Below are 12,884 nucleotides of genomic sequence, written 5' to 3' on the forward strand. Positions count from 1 at the left end.
TGAATGTTTGACACATTATTTTTTTAGGAACTAAAACTATACTGTTGTAACTTTTCACAAAGAAATATTTTTAATTGGCTACAGCCATGCAGTACAATGATAAGCATCTTTCGGTTAATCACATTCCTTGTTCTGTTTAACATTCTATAGAGCGAAGAGTACAATTTATCTGAATAATATTGTAATCAGAAAACCTAGCTACTCTCTAAATCCTGCCAAGGGTCTGAATGCTATTTCACAGCAGTTAGTCTGACAAACCTTTTACATAATTTGAATCCCTGTAAAATTGTAAGGCTGATTGTGATTGTGTATTTTGCTGTCAACGTGATGGAGCTCTTACTGCATCTGAGATTTGCCAGGAGTTATACTCAGTAAAAGTGAAGCTGTGAGGCATGAAATGAAGTGACAGAGGGATATATTGTGTGCTTAGCAGTTCAAGGTAGGTATGATGCGCATGATAAGGTGACAGGAAGCTGAGAGTTGTCAGCCAACAATTTGTACCTGGTTTTCTAATGCTACCGTTCATGAAAATGTCAACTGATCCTTTAAGATCACCAGTCAAATATATGTCAAAATTTGTGTAATAAATGTTTAAATTCTGCAATGACCTAAAATCTCCCTTTACACTGAGTTGCCATCAGCTGGATGATGAAATCAGGCTTGCAGTGGTAGCAACTGATCTTTAACTAAAAATGTTATTGCAACAGTTTTGACTCAAATAAACCTTGTGACATTCATAATCCCTGACATTACTACTGATAATGCCATAATGAACAATCAACTAGTAGTTTCATATAAATACTTAGTTGACCAATACTCAAACAGATTTGCTCAAATAGTGTCCCTCTAAGCTCAGAGTGTGTTTCCTCTGTAGCAAATTCGGTATTGAGGGTTTTGATAGTGTAGCCAAGGGGTCTCCAGACTTTGTAAGGGTCACTTTTTTGTCCTTCAGACTTTAGGGGGGCAGGACTATGGCCAGTGGGAGTGAAAATTTTTCCTGGCATCAGTGGAAGAAAACATTTCATTTGGTATTCATTAGGTGAAGGAATGGTGCCCCATTGTTGGTATCATCAGGCAGAATAGTGCCCCTTTGTGTGTGTCAATGGAAGAAATGGGGCCCCCATTGTTGATGTCAGTTGGCGGGATAGTGTCTTGTAACAGTGGGAGGAATAATGCCCCGAGGACAGGATAAAGGCAAGAAAAGGGCTGCACCCAGCCCCCGGGCCCCAGTTAGTGCTGCCACCTTTTCTTCAAGCCAAACCCGAACACTTTAGCAGCCTGGGAGACTTTTGGGTTCCCCAAGGAGAGTAGTAATGCGGTGCGCATAGCATGCCACAGCAAACAGTGGATGTGGCCAAATTGCTCTTGCTGACATCATCACCCTGCCCCCCAGTGATGGTGAACCTGTGTTCAGATGGCTGCCCGCAGCTCCCAGACAGAAACCAATTTTTGTGTGACTATCTTGGTTACTTGGGGAGCCACAGCCTGTCTGAATAATGTGTCCGGGTTTCAGTCTGCCTGAAAACCGGACACATGATTCAAAACCCAGACTGTCCAGGTGAATCCAGGACAGGTGGCAACTCTAGTCCCAGTTTGGAGACCACTGGTCGAGCCAATCATTAGGTCTGGGAAACCTGCTGTGCATGCTCTGAGAACTATTAAATACCTAAGGAACTTCCTGTTCTGACTCATCCCTCATGAGCCTCTGCCCATAGGGACTTAAGCTTAGTTAGATTCTGCTAGGCCTTGGTTCTAGAAGTATGGCAGGAAGCAGAGATCTTCCCTCCTAGGAGGAATCTCTGAAGGTGCTTGGCTGTTTGAAGTAGAGGGTGTATGGCCTAGGGGAGGCAAACTAGAACTATTTCCTAAATCTGGAGATGTGGAGAGGTATGATTGAGTGGGAAGTAATACACAGGAACCTTTCCATGCTGGCCTTCCCTGTAAGTGAAGATTGAGATGCCTTTTGAACCTAAGTCACCAGGACATCCAAGCTCCTATGGAGTCCAATTAGCACAATCTGTCATCTAAAGGAAACAAACAGCAATTTTGGGGTTGATTTATTAAAGGCAAACAGGCTGTTGAAATTGAAGTTGCTGGTCATATTTCACTTTGCAAATAATACCCAATCATGTGCAAGGAAAATGTAAAAAACAGCATTGATTGTATATATGAAAGTCAGCAGAGCTTCACCTCGTCCACTTAACGCAACTTCCCTGGCAAAGTAAACAGTCTATTTGCCTTTAGTAAATCAACCTTCTTAAGAGCGACATTGAGCAATCTAGAAGAGATTGAGGTCTAGCTTGACGTATGTGATCCAGTGGGGACACCCTGATCGCAATCTCCCCCTCCTTTTTCATATTGCCTTGTGCAAAAAACTTTTTATCTTATTTAAAATGCACTAAAGTGAATGACACCCATTCTGAACATTTAAACAAAAGAACCACAGCTGGTTTGCATGTGTCTGGGACTTTACTGCATCCATTATTGTAGGTGTTATATAGCTGAAGCATCCTTTTTGCACTTCATCAATCATTATCAAAGATCAGTATAAATAGTGCTACAATAGTAAAAGTACTTTCCATGTCAAATGCTTTTTACGTCTCTGTATTACTCACTCTGTACAATGTAACAGGAGATGACTGTTTTGCATAAATCATCATTATTAATAGTAATGTAGCACCATCTAGTGTGCTAGAAGGATAGTACATGTTGTGAGAGTAGGTACATTTCCAGGCTTGGCTGGTGTGTTTTTGATCTGGACTGGGAGTGACTCAGAATAGAGCTGGGTGACTCACAGGTGGTGTCACCAGAACCTCCCACTTCTTTCCAGAATGTTCTGTTTTTTTTCTGGAAAGAGAGGTGGAGAGGGGAAGTGGAGCTACCTGGGGTGTTCTGAAGAGCCCTGACCAAACCCCAATCTGGATTGGCAGGGGGCAAGCCTCCTTAGGTGCCCAGAGCCAGCCCAGCTCCCCAGTCTGGGGGGGGGGTGACCTTGGGCCTGGGCTCAGGTGCGGACGGGACCCTCTTACAACCCACAGAGGTGTCCTGACCAGGAGGCACAGGAGGAGCAAGAGAGGACAGTGGGAGAACACTGCCAGGCAAGTCTCCAGGAGTTTCACAGAGGCCGCCAAGAGGGCTGGTGAGTGTTCACACAGTCGGGAGGACTGGGAGGCACGCCTGAGAGGACTGAGATGGAACGGTCTGGGATGGGTGCAGAACCAGTCTGGAGGATTGTGGTGGCACGGGCAGAGGAAAGGGGCAGCTGCAGCCAGGAGGGCTTGCAGTGCCTGAAGAGGTGGGGCTGGGAGCAGTAGCCACAGGGACAGCTAGCACTGGGACTTTCTTTAATTTTGCTGTACCATAGGGACCCGCGGTCCATGCCTGCAAAGGGCATCTGCTTTGGGCCTGGCTAAGCCAGTGTCAGGCCTACAGTGCTAGCTGGTCTGGGAAGTACAAGCAAGTGAACTGCTGGAGGTGTTGAGGAGAGATAGTCTGCAAGCAAGTGAAGTGCTGGAGAGAGGAGACTGTATTTACTGTGAATGTATATCGTTGGTCCCAACATTGACTTTCAATTATCTGGGCATCGCATAATTTCCCTAAACAAGTTAAATTCCCCTCAATAAAAATACAAAAACAAGTGCAAGGACTGTTTCATGTCTCTGGATGCTTGAAATTGTGTGCCTGGCTGGAGAGGGTAACAGACAGACCACTACACTCAGCAGCCCTTACGAGGGTACCGCTACAGTAATATTTATAACAAAAACTCTTTAACTTTAAAGCTTCAAAGACCTGTTAAATAATTTTGTTAGTGATATGTAGTCCAGTCTAAATCTTCCTGTAAAACCCAAATCTAAAAAAGGTTGTTTGTATTAAAGACTATTAATAAAAGTTCTCCTCTGCATAGAAACCCCTGTTGCTCCGCTGATTGAAAAGTTTCATCACACAGGTAATTAAATCATCTTTTAATCTATGTACTGAAAACTCCCACTGCAGCCAAACTCAAATCTCTAAGAATGAGAAAAGTAAACTGCAAAGAATAAACTTATAATAGGGAAAGCTCAGTCATGACTTTATGGACTGCCATCAAATACAGGTTTGCAACTTTTGAACACTGCATACAGTTACTGAGTAGTGATTTATAAGCAACTTATCAGGACAATGTAATTAGGCTTCATGTACATGGATGCTTAGCAGCTGCTGTGTGCTAAGGTGTAAAATCCCCAACGTATAGCCACCAATACAAGTGGATGGCCCTAGGCAGCTGTACTCTGGTAAATGCCATTGGCTTCCACATTGGCATTTACCTGTGTATGCATGTTCAGGGAGAAGTCCTGGCAAAAATGACACTTTTTGGGGAGTAGAGCTGTATACACATGCAGAAAAGTTGAACTTCAATCACTGAAATTACACTCTTTTAGCAATCTAATGCTAAACTCCAGGCACTACAATTTTAAGATTTTTACCATATTTTATTATCTTCTTACCTATGCAGAGTATCCATATTTTCTTTATTCGATTCAGTATATAAAATCATCTTATAGTTCTCATTATTGATACAGCTTGCAAAGGACTTCTGGCCCCTGACTAAACTAGTGAGCCAGCTTTAAATGACACCTGTGCTGGCGCCCTGTCTCCACTCCTCATGTTTTGCTTTCCCATTCACAAAGTGCAGCCCATTGGCTATGCCAGCCACAGTGTCATCACATGTTATGTTTTGTGCATCATTTCTATTTTTATTAGGAGGAAGACATCCTCCAGTGTCAGTGGTGTCAGTGTGATGGTATCAGTGGTATCAGTAACTATCTTGACTCCTGCTCCCTGACTGTCAACAGACTGTTGGACATTGCAGCCAGACAGCTAGTGTTGTGGTAAACGATCTAAATAGCTATCAACTCTAACCAAAAGCTAGCAAGTTCCAGGAAATGTCAGTTTTTTGCCCGTGCATTGCCAAAATGTAACGCCATTGGGCTGTCAATTTGTTTTAGGGGTCATATTACCACAATTACCTCCTATATAAATTTCCCTTCCAAAACTCTCCAGGTATGGCTATTGCTAGTTTAGTTTGGCAAAAACATATGGCAAATTAAAGCGGTTGTATACCCGCAAAAAAAACCCCAAAAACTGCATACTAGCTCATTATGAAATACTTACCTTAGAATGAAGTGTCGGCATCGCATCCCGGTCACTGCCGAGGGAGCTGACATTTTCCGGGTTCACGGCTCCAACGTTGTGAGTGGCCGGAGCCGTGATGACATCACTCCCGCGCATGCGTGAGGGAGTCTAATTTCCGCCAAGGAGCTCTGATTTTCAGAGTGAATGCGCCGCTGATGTCAGCGACTGCATGCAAGGTGAAAATCTCCAAAACTGTACAGGTATAGGAGATATTCATAAGGTAAGCCTTATTATAGAGTTACCTGTAGGTAAAAAGGTGCTAAAGGGGTATACAACCACTTTAAAGTGATTGTAGCGTCTCATTTTTTTTCTATTAAAATAACAAACATGTTATACTTACCTTCTCTGTGCAGTGGTTTTGCACAGAGCAGCCCAGATCCTCTTCTTCTTGGGTCCCTGGCTGGAGCTCCTGGCCCCTCCCTCCTGTTGAGTGCCCCCCACAGCAAGCAGCTTGCTATGGGGGCACCTGAGCCAAGCTACAGCTCTGTGTATCCATTCAGACACAGAGTTTTGACAGCAGCGGGAGCCAATGGCGCCGCTTCTGTGTCTCAGTCAATCAGGAGGGAGAGTCCCGGACGGCCGAGGGACTGGTGGACATCGCTGGACAGAGAGGGAACTCAGATACGTATTAGGGGGGGTGAGAGGGGCTGCTGCAGACAGAAGGCTTTTTACCATAATGTATTAAGATAAAAAAACCTTATGACTTTACAACCCCTTTAAGTGTTAGGATCAAGTTGCTGGTGGCACTTTGGTGCTCTGGATTGATTGTTGCAGTTCCAGTGTCCACCAGCAGGTGTCTCTCAGCAGTCAGCAAGTTCCACCTGGCCACACCTCCTGGGAGGGTACTTAAATTCTACTTCTGCTATGGCTCCTTGCCCCTGTGTTTGGCTGCTCCTGCCTTGTTCACTGTTTGCTGTGTTGCTGCCAGACTCTGTTGCATTTACCCTTGATCTTGACCTTTATCCAGCACCCTGTTGCCTTGTTCCTTTCTCAGTCTTGTTTCTCTTCTTCCTATCCACTCCCCCAGTTTTCTCCCTGCCTTGTATATTTCATGTGTATATATTTGTATGGAGCACCCTCTACCTAGGTGCTAGTGTACATAGTTGTTAGTGAAGGGAAATTTGGCCTAGCTGAGAGCAAGGCCTGGGCGAAATCTGGGTCAGGGCTAAGTGACTCAGGGTGGCACTTTGGAAAAGCTTCCAGAAGTAGAGGGTGAAGTCTAGCAGGAGCTGCTTGAAGTTCTGATGAGGGCCCCAGCAAATCTCCAGTAAAACAGGCTGGCAGAGGACAGGCACCTCATAAATACTCAGGGGTCATGCCAGCAAGGACAATCAGGTGGAAGATGGGGAAGGAGTGCTGAAGAGGCTGTTAGTGACCCTTGAGGGTGTCCCCTAGTCTGGGGGGGGTGACCTAGGGCCTGGGGCTCGGGTACTGGAGGGTCATTCTACAACACACAGAAGAATCCTTTTCTGGAGCCAAGGGAGCAAGTGTGAGGATAGCAGGAACAGGTCAGCATGTCCAGGTGTTCTCCAGAGGAGTCAGCCAGATGATCTGGGGAGAGAGCAGGAGAAATAGTCAGGAGGGTTAGTTAAAGGGGCAGTTGCAGCTAGGCAGGCTGGCAGTGCCTGAAACGGAGGTGCTGGGATCAGTAGCTAGCCACAGAGATGGAAGATGTACACTGACTTTTGCTACACATTTAAAGGGGCCTTGGGTTCCTGCCTATAACAGGCTAACAGGCTGTTGCTCTAAGATCTGACTGAGTGCTTTGTCAGGATTGGAGTTGAGCGAACACCCAAATTTGCCGAACATCCTGCCGAATGCCAAGTTTGTGATTTTTAATAGGGTTCACGGTTTGGGTCCGAACTTTTGCGATGTTCGAGAGTTCTGTCGTGAACTGGGGGGTGTTCCGCCCAACTCTAGTCAGGATCATCTCTTTTTTTGTCAAGTTTGCCAGTGGAGTTCTGCAAGCAAGTGTGTTGGGGGAAGCAGAGGAGTGTACATAGAGAAGTTGTCCCTGAAGTTGTTTTGAAGTCAAGTGGGCATCCCATAAACTTCCCAATCCCTAGCCAAGTTTTATCCCCTCAATAAAATAAAAAACAAAGCACTGAACTGTTTTCTGACTCAAGTGTGCCTGTGGAAATTCGGTGTGCCTGCCTGTGCAGGGTGTGGGATCACTTTTCACCTGTGGCTCCTATGTGGGATGCACTACATGTATATTCTTTGTTTGGTTTCTGCATTTTGGTTGTTCAGTTTTGATTTTCATGCGTTCTCATGTTTATTGCTGTTGGTGTGTGTGTGGTCATTAGTAACTGTAAAAAAATCTCACTTTAAAGCGGAGTTCCAATTAAAAAAAAATAATTAAAAGTCAGCAGCTACAAATACTGCAGCTGCTGACTTTTAATAATCGGACACTTACCTGTCCCAGGGTTCAGTGATGCGGGGGAACGAAGCCTCGCTCATCTCCCCCTCCTCTCTGCAGTGCCGGCATTGTCTCTGTGGGCGCTCTGCTGTGGCTTCACAGCTGGGAACGCATTGTGCAAGTGCAAGCCGCGCTGCACGCTGTGACTGGCCGGGCAATCATCTGGGACTTGTGACGTGTCCCAGATGATTGCCGAGAGGGAGGAGGGAGAGGTGATCTCCCTTCCGGCGCCGCGGAGCCCTGGGAGGAAGTGGGAGCTGGAACCCTCTAAAAAAAGGGTTTCTGCTCCCCTCCCAAAAAAATGACATACCAAATGTGGCATTTCAGGGGGTCACATTCCCTTAAAGCGGAAGTTCCATTTTTGGGTGGAACTCCGCTTTAAAGATATACATACATATATGAACTGGTCCCAGTTTCTGTTTGTATCTACATATAGCTGGTCTCCCAGGTGCTATATTGAAAAATTCCTTACTTCTATACCTGTTCTGGATTGAATTACTTGGAAAATACTGCAACTATTAAATCAGCACAACTGAGAGTAACTTTATTACGAAGAAGTCAACAATGGCAGTCTACTCTTATGACAGGTTTCCTATAACCAATTGAGCCCTTTGGACATACTATGTACATCCAAAGAGTGAGCCCTTAATTACAGGCTGATGGCTGCAGTAGTGGGTTTTGTTTCAACAGCGACCGGCTTCAAAGTGAGAGTGATGCGGCAGCTTCATAGCTCCCCACCACTTTCACAGAGCTGGGCGTGCGGTGGCTAGCACTTCCTCCTAGCAGCACTAGGGTTGTCAGTTTGTAATCCCAACCATGGCACTACCTGCCTTGAGTTTGCATGTTCTCCCTGTGCCTGCATGGGTTTCCTCTGGGTACTTTGGTTTCCTCCGGGTACTTTGGTTTCCTCCCACACTCCAAAGACATGCTGATAGGTTAATTGGCTCCTGTCTAAATTGACCCTAGTATGTGTATGTACAAATGTGAGTTAGGAACCTTAGATTGTAAGCTCCTTGAGGCAGGGATTGATGTGAATGTATAATATATGTATATAAAGCACTGTGTAAATTGACGGTGTTATATAAGTACCTGTAGTAAATAAAATAAATACAAATCTAAGGTTATAAGGCTGGCAGCCTCAAAGCCCTTTTGAACAATGCCTGTTCTCCTTCACCATGGAGGACTTTACATTATAACATCTACAAGGCTAAGAACTTATTTCAATTAGTACATTCTAAATACAGAAAATAAACAGTGGTTTCTACTGATAGCCTCTGAATGAACCCTTAAAAAAAATGAATGTTTCACAGCTAGATTTATGTTTAAAACCATTTTCATGAATGAGAGTGCAACCAGTGCTTTATGCATTATAAATGTAAATTTATATTTAACAAGCTTGACATGGTGAATGCTGGAAACATATGTTCATATACTCAAAATGAGAAGCATGATGCCAAACTTCTTTTGTTATTCCCCTACGGACCCCTTATTATAATTATGAGCATGCTGCTTCATGTTAATATTGCAGCTGTTTTCTTCCTTTATCCCTGTGCCTGTTCAAATATTGAACGCTTTTATAAGTCACATCAGGTAAACACTATTAAAACCTCTTGCCCCTTTCTTTTTTTTTTTTTTTTTTATTGAATTCTAAAATAAGCTTAAAAACAATGAGTTACAAACACTCCACTGAAGATATTTTGAAGGACATTTTTGGAAAATACAAAAGTAAATACAATAAATCACAGTATGTAGTAGAGCACTAAAAAGAGATGGGCAAAGTCCGCCATTTCTACAAAATACCTCTGAAATTTTCAATCTGTGCCTTTAGAACAATTTGGAGGTTGAAAATAAGCTAATAAAACTCAGATGGACATGTGCATCAGTATGTGTCATTTGGATAAAGGTTTATGAAAGGGGGTGAAAGAGGGAAAGAAATTGAATATAACAAGCGGTAATGAAAAAGAGGATATTGTGGTCAGGCATGGGGTTCCCACTTATAATAAGACAGCTAAGGGCATCTAAATGTTCAAAGCTGAATGCTAATGTGCTTATATTCTGCCCTCACTGGTTCCACCTTTTCCCCTCATCCATTTTTAAATACAATGTTTCCATTTTCATCACATACTTTATTTTGGAACCAGTGATGACACTGTGCATCTCCATGGATTGCAGGCAGATCACGTTTGGTGGGAGGGGCTAGCAGATGCTGTACATGGTTTTCTGAAACCATCACAGCACTTTGCCTCAGTACTCTTCCCAAGAGTCCTCAGCCCTGATGCTAGCATGGCATTGTGGGTTGGCTTGTGGGAGGAGTTATGCAAATATAAATATGTCTTGATGGGTAGATCCATCTCTAGGCATTGCTAGGGAAAATACACTTGAATGAAGACCTCCCTAGGTAAAGTCCACATGTATTGCTGAGGCTTCATGTTAGAAAGAACCAAAATCCAATTAATTAAACGGGTGGGCCAAGGATCAGAGGCGTATCTAGTGAAAAGGGCGCCCCTGTCAAAATATTTGAAACCCATCTTTCAGATATCCTTAACAAAAAACAGCTAACAAAACTACAAGTCAAGCGCTTTAATCTTTCAAATAACAAATTATATTATATACAATAGTGTAGTATATCCTCCTCTGTCCAATTCACCCCCCTTCTTTGATGCAGGGGAGTGTCACTGCCTCTGAGCCGCCGAGACTGTCACCGAGTGCCTTGCCTTTCTTTTATCCTCCATGATCCATGCCTCCATTACAGCATCCTTCCTGTCACCATCACACCATCCCTCCTGCCTCCATTACAGCATCCTTCCTGTCACCATCACACCATCCCTCCTGCCTCCATCACACCATCCCTCCTGCCTCCATCACACCATCCCTCCTGTCACATCACACCATCCCTCCTGTCACCATCACACCATCCCTCCTGCCTCCATCACACCATCCCTCCTGCCTCCATCACACCATCCCTCCTGTCACATCACACCATCCCTCCTGCCTCCATCACACCATCCCTCCTGCCTCCATCACACCATCCCTCCTGCCTCCATCACACCATCCCTCCTCTCACCATCACACCATCCCTCCTGCCTCCATCACACCATCCCTCCTGCCTCCATCACACCATCCCTCCTGTCACATCACACCATCCCTCCTGCCTCCATCACACCATCCCTCCTGCCTCCATCACACCATCCCTCCTGCCTCCATCACACCATCCCTCCTCTCACCATCACACCATCCCTCCTGCCTCCATCACACCATCCCTCCTGCCTCCATCACACCATCCCTCCTGTCACATCACACCATCCCTCCTGCCTTCATCACACCACCTCTCCTGCCTCCATCACACCATCCCTCCTGCCTCCATCACACCATCCCTCCTGTCACCATCACACCATCCCTCCTGCCTCCATCACACCATCCCTCCTGCCTCCATCACACCATCCCTCCTGTCACATCACACCATCCCTCCTGCCTCCATCACACCATCCCTCCTGCCACCATCGATCCATCCCTCCTGTCACATCACACCATCCCTCCTGCCTCCATCACACCATCCCTCCTGCCACCATCACACCATCCCTCCTGTCACATAACACCATCCCTCCTGTCACCATCACACCATCCCTCCTGCCTCCATCACACCATCCCTCCTGCCTCCATCACACCATCCCCCCTGTCACATCACACCATCCCTCCTGTCACCATCACACCATCCCTCCTGCCTTCATCACACCACCCCTCCTGCCTCCATCACACCATCCCTCCTGCCTCCATCACACCATCCCTCCTGCCACCATCACACCATCCCTCCTGTCACCATCACACCATCCCTCCTGCCTCCATCACACCATCCCTCCTGTCACCATCACACCATCCCTCCAGCCTCCATCACACCGTCCCTCCTGTCACCATCACACCATCCCTCCTGCCTCCATAACACCACCCCTCCTGCCTCCATCACACCACCCCTCCTGCCTCCATCACACCATCCCTCCTGTAACCATCACACCACCCCTCCTGTCACCATCACACCTTCCCTCCTGTCACCATCACACCATCCCTCCTGCCTCCATCACACCACCCCTCCTGCCTCCATCACACAACCCCTCCTGCCTCCATCACACCACCCCTCCTGCCTCCATCACACCATTCCTCCTGCCTCCATCACACCATCCCTCCTGTCACCATCACACCATCCCTCCTGCCTTCATCACACCATCCTTCCTGTCACATCACACCATCCCTCCTGCCTCCATCACACCATCCCTCCTGTCACCATCACACCATCCCTCCTGCCTCAATCACACCATCCCTCCTGTCACCATCACACCATCCCTCCTGCCTTCATCACACCACCCCTCCTGCCTCCATCACACCATCCCTCCTGCCTCCATTACACCATCCCTCCTGTCACCATCACACCATCCCTCCTGTCACCATCACACCATCGCTCCTGCCTCCATCACACCATCCCTCCTGTCTCCATCACACCATCCCTCCTGCCACCATCACACCATCCCTCCTGTCACATCACACCATCCCTCCTGTCACCATCACACCATCCCTCCTGCCTCCATCACACCATCCCTCCTGCCTCCATCACACCATCCCTCCTGCCTCCATCACACCATCCCTCCTGTCACCATCACACCATCCCTCCTGCCTTCATCACACCACCCCTCCTGCCTCCATCACACCATCCCTCCTGCCTCCATCACACCATCCCTCCTGTCACCATCACACCATCCCTCCTGCCTCCATCACACCATCCCTCCTGCCTCCATCACACCATCCCTCCTGTCACATCACACCATCCCTCCTGCCTCCATCACACCATCCCTCCTGCCACCATCGATCCATCCCTCCTGTCACATCACACCATCCCTCCTGCCTCCATCACACCATCCCTCCTGCCACCATCACACCACCCCTCCTGTCACCATCACACCATCCCTCCTGTCACCATCACACCATCCCTCCTGCCTCCATCACACCACCCCTCCTGCCTCCATCACACCACCCCTCCTGCCTTCATCACACCACCCCTCCTGCCTCCATCACACCATCCCTCCTGCCTCCATCACACCATCCCTCCTGTCACCATCACATCATCCCTCCTGCCTTCATCACACCATCCTTCCTGTCACATCACACCATTCCTCCTGCCTCCATCACACCATCCCTCCTGCCTCCATCACACCATCCCTCCTGTCACCATCACACCATCCCTCCTGCCTCGATCACACCATCCCTCCTGCCTCCATCACACCATCCCTCCTGTCACCATCACACC

This window comes from Aquarana catesbeiana, linkage group LG05 (assembly GCF_042186555.1).
Source record: "Aquarana catesbeiana isolate 2022-GZ linkage group LG05, ASM4218655v1, whole genome shotgun sequence".
Taxonomy (NCBI): domain Eukaryota; kingdom Metazoa; phylum Chordata; class Amphibia; order Anura; family Ranidae; genus Aquarana; species Aquarana catesbeiana.